The 10,000-nt window shown below is 46.3% G+C and overlaps 1 protein-coding gene across 1 annotated transcript in view; it reads left to right on the forward strand.

Moving 5' to 3' along the window:
* The first annotated feature begins 2,691 nt into the window (after nt 1–2,691).
* Nucleotides 2,692–10,000, forward strand: part of LOC143869395 (uncharacterized) — a 31,807-nt gene continuing 24,498 nt past the window's right edge. Inside the window, exon 1 of the mRNA XM_077376258.1 lies at nt 2,692–10,000. This exon is cut by the window's right edge and continues 24,498 nt beyond it. The gene's annotated coding sequence lies outside the window, so the exon portion shown is untranslated.

A 10,000-nucleotide genomic window follows, 5' to 3' on the forward strand; every position in this document is an offset into this window, starting at 1 on the left:
TTCGGTTCGGTGAATCGGGGAGTTGAGTTCTTGTTTCAGGAAGTCAACAGTGCTTTTCTTTTCCTCCGCTTGCCCCTTGGCTGAACTTCATTCTATAGGGTCAGATGAGGAAGAGGTTTTGAGTTCGAGTTGGAGTGGAAGCAGTGAAGGAGGCGAGTTTCGTATACTACGCGAGCCTAAAGAGAGTTCAGTCTACGAAGGGCTCGGGTTGTCAGTCCGGATCAGTCCCCCTATTAGTAAGGGTTTGCTTAAATCATAACCCTGAGTTTGCATGATTCGTCGAGCCTATTTGGAGTACCATTGGAACATCGATTCTTCTTCGTCCTTGAATGGCTTGCATTTTCGTGGAGATTCTGGGGATGAAAATGATTGGCTTCTCGTTATTTTATTGTCGCGCGCAAGGACCGTGAACGCCATACCATTCGCTCCCCGGATAGTGGAAGTTCGGTGTGTAATTCCGAGAGGCATAGAGAAGTTTTCCGGGGCATATCTCTTGATCCTGTCAATGTGCGAGTTGACGGGTTCTTCTTGTGCATCATGGCGGCAGTAATTGACGTTTGAAGCCGATCTTACCCAGCTGGCCTCGTGCCTTTCTGCTGGTGCATTGCGATGCGATCTTCTTCCTCTGTGCCTTGTTCTTTTCTTTGTGGTGTCCCCCATATATATATATTGACAGTGTATTTCTTTGGCGCTGCCTTTGATATGCGAATCACCAATGTTTCTTCTTGGATGGAGTATTTCTCTTTTCTCGGTGTGCTTTCCACTGAAAGAGAATACTTCCCTTTTGCTTTGGCCGAGGGCCTGATTCTTCCCTTTTATTTTCTTCTGTTTCTTTTCTTTGGTGGCCGAGCTAGGCTCTTCGGGTTCTTCCTCGCCAGCAGCATCATCTTTGTAGAGGCAGGCGTCTATACAATAAGCTTCTAATCACTTAAAGGATTTTCTGTCTGCAAACACCCGATGGACCTGTTTGTCATGGTCAACATATTTAAAGCATTGATGCAGTGTAGACGGTACAATATAATGGCATGAATCCAGGGCCGACCAAGGAGCAGGTTGTACGACGTCTCATTGTCTATGACATAGCAGGTCACTTCTGCTTTCGAGTCACCCGTCTGGCACTTAAGACGGATCTTCCCCACCGCCTTCTGGGCATCGGCATTGTATCCCTGTCACGCTATTTTTGTATAGGGCTTAGCTTCGAGGTAGGGATGCCGAGGAAGGACAATGCTCTTAGCGGCATGATGTTTATGGCTGAGCCGGGATCAACTATCACCCGAGGAAGTTTAGACTCGCCAATATATCCAGTTAGATATAACGGTCTGTTGTGCTTGACTTCTCCAATAAGGAGGTCATCATTGGTGAATGTGATGTCCGTCATACGGTCCATCTTCACTTGCGAGCATTGTTGGCACTCTTTTATTATTTGTTCGGACTTTATTTCTACCTTGTGTACATGGGGAGCGTACTTTTCTGCGTCCTCCCTTACTTAATAGGGCTTGTGCTAAGGATTTTCTAACCTGTGGTGCTAGCCTCAACAAGTCATACAACGTGACTAAAGCTGGTATGTTGGCTAGCTGCTTCAACAATTCAAAATCAAGAGGCTTCCCTAACCACGACAAAGTGGTTTTCTTACTCGGTTCTGGAAGGCGAGTCTCCTTCGGCTGAGGGGCCACCTTTGGGCGAATGATCTTTTTGATCTTTCCGCCTCTCATTCGCATACCTTCTTATTCTTCTTGTTCAGGCTGCGGGTTGGCTTCAGGTATCGTCATGCCGATTTGCATAGCATGGGTGGCTGGTGGGGGCGAGTCTTCTGAACTCGAGTCTGAACTGGATGATGAGCTTGACTCTGAGCTAGAATCTGAAGCGGATGGAGTATCGGACTCGGTCTCTGACTAACCTTCTTCCTTTTCGACCCCGGACACCTGTACCATATTGCAAGAGAAGATGATATACTCCAAGTACCTGAACGTTTTCCTTATGATTACCTTACCTCTGAGCTACTTACTTAGCTTCGCTACCTTACCGCTCCGTGGGCTTTCAAGATTGGGCGGATCTAGCTAGCTCAAGAGCTATTGTAGGCTTACCTTATTATTGAGGTATGGGAAATTTCATGCTTTTTAGAATCTGGAAAAGTTTAAAGTGGTTCGTATGCCTACTTTACCTACTTTACGAATTAGTCTCAACTAGCCTCATTCGAACTACCATGGTCCTAACCAGTAGAAAGAGTCTAAGCGCGAGGAAAGCTTCACCGCCCTCCTCCAGCTCGAGCTCACAGACCTCTCTGAGTCAACCAGATCAGACTCACCCTTAACTAAAAGACCTTGACACGACAACCTGACGTATTTCTTGCTCAATTCTCTCATCGGATGGGTAGAAATTAGAGAAAGGGCGTCAGCAATTAGGATAGCATTTAAACACTCTTAAGTTGGTCCGAACCTGTCTTCAGCGGAAAGGCAAGTGTGGATTGACTAGCTCTACTTCCGGAAAAGGATGATCTAATTAGTGACTTTTGTCTTGATATCTGAACACGAAGACTAGAAAGAGCTCTCCTTTATGTTAGGGGTGCACTTCTTATTCCTAATTTCCAGGATTTAACTCGCTATAAATTCAAACGGGAGCGACAGCTTAAGTCGAAAAACGTGGGAAGCTTTTTTTTTTTTAATGCTCTCCTCTCTTTTCTTATTTCATGTGTCTGTAATCGGGGGCTCTTTCTCTCGTGTCCTTTCAGTTCTGTCTTTCTGAGCGGGTCCTTCTTGTGGTGGACTACTACTACTACTAATCCAAGGTGTAGCGATGATAAAGGAACTCATTTTCTCGGACGAGCAGATCTTTTAGGATGAGTTGGTTAGCTCGCCTTCCCTTTAACGAACATATATGTTTCTTATTGACTCTTCCCTTATCGGCGCGCCGGGGGAACACCTGCGCCCCAGCTCGCTAGCGCTTTGACCAAAAAATAGTCAACGTCAGGCGTTTTGAGGCTTGCTCCAGCTCCGATTCCGAATGTTTGAGTGCGATTACTTGACCGGGGGAGAGGAGAGGAAGTGACTTGCTGACTGACGATTATGATTACCTGCTCTGATGTGCTATCCTGCTTTGGTATCGAATATGACGAGAGCTCGTTCCTCAACGAAGGGAAGTTCAGAAAGCGATTCATGCTTACTATAAAGGGGGGCAGAGCCAACCAGTGACAATGGATGAGAGACGAAAGGCAAGCCCTTTAATTAATGGCCATGGACGATAGAGGACGAGAAACGAACAAAGCAAATATAGTACCACTAGAAAGACGAGTAGGTTTTGAAGCTCGAGTAGGAAACAGAGACAGAGCTAAGAGGCATAGGTAAGAGACCGAGAAGAGTAGTTTCTATAGACCTGTGACGAGTGGTGCAGACACCGAAGGCTCTGGAAGAGTTTCGTGACGAGAGATCATGGACTAGTTTTAGGAAGCCAAAAAGCCGTATCGCGCAGGAGGAGACGAGTCTTCTTCTACCGAAGGAGCTCATGACTCCAAAAAAGAACTGAGATAGAATGTTAGTAGTTGGCCGAGTCATCTTGTTTCTACGGAATATGCCCAAAAGAACTGAGATAGAACATAGTATTTGTTACATATAGTCATTCCATTGGAACAAGAGTAGAGGAGTAGACAGAGAAATCCGATCCGCCGATCACCAAGAATGGAAGATAACAGCTACTGACCGACAGAGGTGAGGACAGCACCAGGTCGTGTTCCCCAATTAACAAAAAGATTATCCTTTCTAGATATCCTTTTATGATAAGGAGGAGCTTGGAGGTTCTGTATAAATTACGTGACGCGTAATTCTTTTCTTTTCTTAGAAAGATTGATGAATTCCTATCTATTGATGTAAGTTATTAGGATGCAAGCGAGCCGAGAGAGTAGACGAGCCTTCCCCTTACCGTAAACAGGGGAAGGCGAGGCACGAGGCGAGCGACTAAACCCCGAGCCGGCGATAATAAGAGAAAGAATGAGGCTTAGGTCGTGACGAAGATAACAGAAAAGAGCCGTATGCGGGGAGAGGTGGAAATGCCAGGTCTTTTCACTGGTAGGGCATGGAGTCGACCTCTCCAATATAGGAAGGAGGTAAACCGCTTCGAGCAGGAGCTTCGCTCGATAGTAAGGGCGGGGCATAATTCAAGTATAGTGCCGCATGCATGCCTATTCATTCCTACGTCCACGCCTATGGCTCAAGATGAGCAGGGTTTCTTCTTTCTTTTGAGGCGTTACTGAATGGATGAATTCAAGACTGGAGCCTAATCCCTGCTGGCGTGCTAGCGTAGTGCTTGCTTGCTGGCGTGCTGGCGTGCGTGCGTCCGGAGCAGTGAAGTGAGGGGACCGAACTGAACGACTCAAACAGCGCATTTTCAGCTCTTTAACCACTGCTTCTCCTTTTAGCGCTTGTTCCCTCCTTCCTTGAGTAGAGCAGCAAAAGGGCTTGTTCAACTTAGGATCCTATTCCGTTAAGCTTGACCGCATCCTTGTTTTTTCTCCTTCTCTGACTACTGTTAGAGCGGAGGCCGATCGAAGTGAGGTCATGAATAAGATACAAATAGGCTCTAACTTCTGCTTCCTTATCTCTAGTTGGCAAGCATGGCTTGTATGCTTCGAGAAAGGCCTGTCAAAAGCCTCTTTCTCAACTCCCGCCATCGACCCTTCTCTTATTGAAGCATTGGTCAAGCAAGTCAGAGCCAATCGAACTTGAATTACTACTGGCGGATGGTAGACTTGACGGCGGTCGAGTAAGGCGACCGAAGGGAGTTAGGCATGGCATGGGATCTAACGAAGGGGAAGCGTCATCAACTTGATTGCCACAAAATGGACAACTTCAAGGCAGAGATTAGAGATTGATCTAAGAAAGAAGTGAAGAGTAAGCAAAGCCATTTACGCACCATGGACATCAAGCTGGCTCCCCTACTCTTTCACCTATTCAAAGACAGAGAGAGTGGCATGAAGGAAGTTCGTATGAGCAAGCCCTTGGTAGGCTTGCCATCTTGCAAGATCACCTTGTGCTATCAAAGCTCGAATAAATCAAAGCAAGGCGGGCATATGACGATAAATGGGAGCGAATTGGCCTTAGACAGAGATGGAGGCTAGAACTCAACTTGATTGACCTATCTCATGAGAAGAGGAAGAAGCATATCACATTCGAGGGTCAGCCTCAAGGTTGATAGCGAACCGTTCGTTAACACTCACCCTGCCGCTTCTTCCATTCGGTGAGAGATCGTGAGAAGAATTGTTACAGAAAGCGTATAAATCGAGGGAGTGAGATATAGCTTTCCCCTATGAGTGGCAGCCAGGACTGCTCTCTTTATAAAAATGGAGCTCTTCCCACCTCTTGTGGATGACAAAGGTTTGAAGCCGGTTCAACAAGCAGCATAGTAGAGAACACTATGCGAATCGGGAGGAGAGCCTTTCTGTGGTTGGTTGTACGGACGCTGATTGAAGACAGCCCTCACTTCGATCGCCTCTAAACGGTCGCCTTGCTCTCCCTATCCTCTTCAAGGGCGGACCGATAGTCTGCAATTAGTTAGAGTCCAATAAGGGATTTAGCGAGCTTAAGAAGGATAAGAGGCATGAGAAGCCCTATATAGAACAGAGGAAAGAGCACATGCTAAGCGAATTGACCCATTGTTAGATCAAAGCGTCGCTTCACTGAGGCCTACTCCCCCTTTATCTAGACTGGATAAGCGGCATATCTTAGCATACCTTGTTAGAAAGGAGATAGGGATCCTTTGCCCATTGGGTAAGCCCTACATAGCGTTATCAGACTTGGTATTCTCAACGTCTTTCATAAAGAGCTGGAGGGAGTTATACGACCTAGCTCTGGATTGAAAGGTGACCCCCTCACTAGTTGATTTAGTGAGCACTCCCCTTGTTATCTCTTCGCAAACTAGCCTCAACTCAAGGGGGAGCTCAGCGACCGATCTTGAGCCGGATCAATCACTCGTAGGAAGCCACTCCGAGTGGAATGGTCTAAGTCTAATAAGGCTTTCGGTATAAGAAGCGAATACATGCTTCTCTCTCCTCTTTCCTTTAGCTACCGATCTCCCTTTGTGCATTGGGTCCCTTTTCCTTTTTCAAGAGCCAACTTTAGAGTGGAAGCCGGTCCCACAACTCGATAAAGCAATGGACCCAAGCTTTTTAGACTCGGTCTCCGCTGCTGCCTTGCCTTACTAAGTGAAGTAGGAAGAGCAATCCCAAGGGCTCAAGGATTCGGGGCTAGATGGATTCATGGCCTAGCCTCTCTTCCAAGTCGAGTGAATTACCAAGAGCAGCCCCATGCCAGGACTGAAGATCTGGACAATGATTGTGGTGGTTCTATATAGCCTAGATCTGCTGCACCTTGTTCTAGAAGGAGTTAGGGATTCGGGCTTTGATCGTCGTCCTGAAGATCTTTCGTAGCAGGGGCATTCATCACTCTTAGACTTAGAAGCCTTGCCTTCTTCGACCTTGACTGGAACTTCACTCTATTAGGACGTCTTAAGGCCGATGGATTGGTGCTTGCTTGATTGAGAAAGATGCGATTCTAGGGCATTAGCCCAAGTGTTTAATGGGATTCCAGTGAGTCATACATAGGATGTATAACAATGATAGGCGAGGTCTCCCATCTTCTCTGAATATGTTAACAGAGCCCGATCCGAGGAGCGAGTTTATGAGCCTTCCTCTTCTGCCCTGTTTAGATAGGATTGAAGGAAGATAGGGAGCACCTAACTCATTGAAAGGGAAAAAGCCATAGACGAATCTTTCTAAGATAATACCGTTTTTAGAGTGATGGGTTCATTCGGAGCGCACGGATCTTGAGGTGCTTCAAGCGATCCTCCATGATCTACAGCAAAAGGGATCTTCCAGCTCTTACTTTCGAGAGGGCGCGTTCGAAGCGCTTGGAGCTCAATACGTAATTTCACCCGACAGCCCACTTGAGCAATTTGCCATTCTGGGGCAAGGAGATATGCTTTCCTGAGATTGAGAATACCTCCTCCGGTTTTCGGTTGTGGCTACGGTAAAGGTTACAAGTGAGGTTGAAGGTGCGGCTAGCTATCTGACAGAGGCAGGCCTGGCAGGCGGGGGCCCATAACTAAAGACAAGGTTCGAAGACCAGTTCATCCATCGACCGGAATACAACAAGTTTAGAAGGAGTGGTAGTAGATTATAGTATAGTGGGGAGCCCTAATCAATAAGCCGAAAGAGTGGCATAATATACAGCTAAGGCGGGCTGACTTACGTACGAGACTTTATTCGCTTAGTTAAGTGAGTTGAAGAACAAGATTTCATCCTTATTTACATACGAGCGGGGTTACGAATTACTCCATGCAAATCATCACGAGCTTGACGAATCCTTATGTGAGTGAAAACATAGAAAAAGTAAAGTAATGACCCTTGGTTATGAACGAGTTTTGGACCCAGCGAGTTAAACGATTTAGCGAGTCCCACTCTTCATAAGAAAGATCGGTTTAGAAAAGTAGTGCGTATTATTCGTTGTTGCTATTGCTGAGGTTTGTTACTCTCTTTGCTTAGAGGTTTCCTCCTCTCTTCGAAGCGTGCCTTACAGGTTTATTGATTATTTTCCTTCCCATGGATCGTATTTTTCCATCATCTCCGTCTCGCTTTTCTCCCTCAAGCCTTTCTCCTGCTTCTCGTCTTGGCTTTTGTTTCCCACGTAGCTACAATTAATTTCCCTCCCCTTTATAGCGTTCCTGGTTTCAATGGTTTCAAGGTGTTTAAGTCTCGTGTAGGCTTTGACAATGTATACTCGTGCCTTCTCTCTGTTCCTGCTCGTGGTCATTCTGTTGTTGATCATTCTCGTGATCTTCCTTTTTCTCCCCTTCCTCGTTCTCCGCATAGTGCTGTTTTTTTGCGTAGTGCGGATAGCACGGTTTCATTTCCTAGTATAGGTTTGATTCATTCTCTTTTGCCAAGCCTTTTGCTTGGCTTCTTGTTTTGGTCTTATTATGATCCGTATGTGGTTCGTATGTTGTTTGTTCCTTCTGTTCCCGCTGCCGCTGTATCTGGTGGTGTTTTTGATCCAGTTTTTCTGGATTCTTCCGTGGTTCCTCCTGTGTCTTCCGCGGTTTCTTCTGATCTTTCTGTCGTTACTCCTGAGGTTTCTTCCTCTCCCTCTGCTACAGAACTTGCTCTTTTTTTAGGTACTATTGTGGTCTTTGTGTATTTGCTTAAATCAAGCGTCAACTAATCTTTTACGAATCCGGCAAGCTATAATCCTTCTCCATCGTACAAGAGTAATATCCTAGTCGAAGTGTTTGTTGTCTTTGTTCCTGAACGACGGAAGTGGAAAGACACTAAGCGATAGGATTTAGTATCTTTGCTTCGAGACGCAAGCAAAGAGAGGTCCCGCCCGAGAAATGTGGCGGGGGAAAGGAAGTGGGCATGTGGGTCCTTTTCACCGGAGTTCTGAGTTAGTGAGTTCGAGTTCATTGACCGGAACCCGGGAACCAGATGTGAGCCCCCGGCGACTGAGGGAACTGAGTTAAACCAAGCCAAGCGAAGTAGCTGCGTAAGAAAGGCAATCAAAAGAATGAGTTGAGTTAAGGAACTGGTTAGATGGTATATTGAGCTCAGTCTTCCTCTCCCTTTGGTCGAGTGAGCTTTCGCTTCCTCGAAAGAAGCTCGAGCGAGGGTTGACATTATGCTTTCTGCAAGCAGGATCGAGGATGAAGTAGAGGATGAGAATGAGGACGTCTCTAATCACGATGAGGACCGAACGGAACGACTAAACCGAGAGGGCGAAGGAAGTAGGAAACAAACATCTCCCTTCCCCGTGCGTGCTAGCGTGCGAGCGTTCGAGCGTGCTAGCAGGGGGAGATATCGTAACGGAAGGAACAGAGGTACAGCCAAGGTACTCAACTAGGGCTGCTAGCGCCCTTGCTGTCGCAGCTTTAGTTGGGTAATCTGTCTTAAGTGTAGTAATCACCTTTACCGCTCTTTATATTAAAATATAGAAAGGATACAACTGGTAAGCTACTTGCTTGTGTAGAGGGAGCGCTCTCCGGGCAGTCTGAAAAGAGAATATCTGTCTGTCTCGCGAGGGTCTTTTAGAGAGAGGCAAAGAGCTAGCTTAGCTCTCTTTTGAGAGGTCACCTTTTTAGGGATTTAAAGTTTTCTTAGTTCCTAGCACCTCACCTTTATAATACTTAGGGACTGCAATCTTCTTTGAGGAAGGCGAGAAAGGAAAACGAAAAAGACTTTATCCCATGCATTTTCGCTAAACAAGCGCACACAATTATTCTTAAAAACAGGGAGGTTGAAAGGCTTCCACGAAGAGAGTACGGGGCTCGACCCGTACGCTTTACGAATCGATGACTTTTTAGTTCTATCTATGATCCCAATTGCGAAAATGATTTATTCGAGTATTAATGCAGCGCAAAACAGGAAAGGGGACAGATCCCAACTTGCTGGGAGAGCGAGTGCCCCGACCTTTCGGAGTTCTTTGAATATGGTGCCGGCTTTAGATCCGAAGAGAAGCAAAGAGGGTGTGCCTCGCCTAAAAAGTTCCTTCGAGAGAGAGATTGAGCTGGAAGAATATTTAATGATAAACCCGCTAACCCATGGAAGTGGAATAGGTCTTAAGCCGATTAAGGTCGTAAAGGCTTTGATCGGGACTCCAAGCATTTTGGATGTAATTTCAACTTCACAAAGTAAGGGAAAGAATCAATTTCTTCTGTCTCCCGAAAGGGGCTTAGGGCACGTCATCAAGGAAGGAGCTCCGCATAATTTGTTTACCGGAAGGGATTTTAGGGTCTCCGCTAATCTTGGATCCTCGTCCTCCTCCATCCAGGTTTGGCCTTTAGCAGATATTGTGAATTTCGTATTGCCTGTCTTATGCCTAGGTTGTAGCCTATATTGGTCTTCTCTGCCCGAGCTGGATCAAATAATGATTCCCGAGTTGATTCAAAAGCCCAATCATTTTCCCTCTAATATCGATATTGGGGGACTAAGGGCATCCTTGAACGCGGCTACCGGCACTCCTGA

This window comes from Tasmannia lanceolata, unplaced genomic scaffold (assembly GCF_043159265.1).
Source record: "Tasmannia lanceolata isolate RefF3 unplaced genomic scaffold, GAP_Taslan_0.1 ptg001198l, whole genome shotgun sequence".
NCBI lineage: Eukaryota > Viridiplantae > Streptophyta > Magnoliopsida > Canellales > Winteraceae > Tasmannia > Tasmannia lanceolata.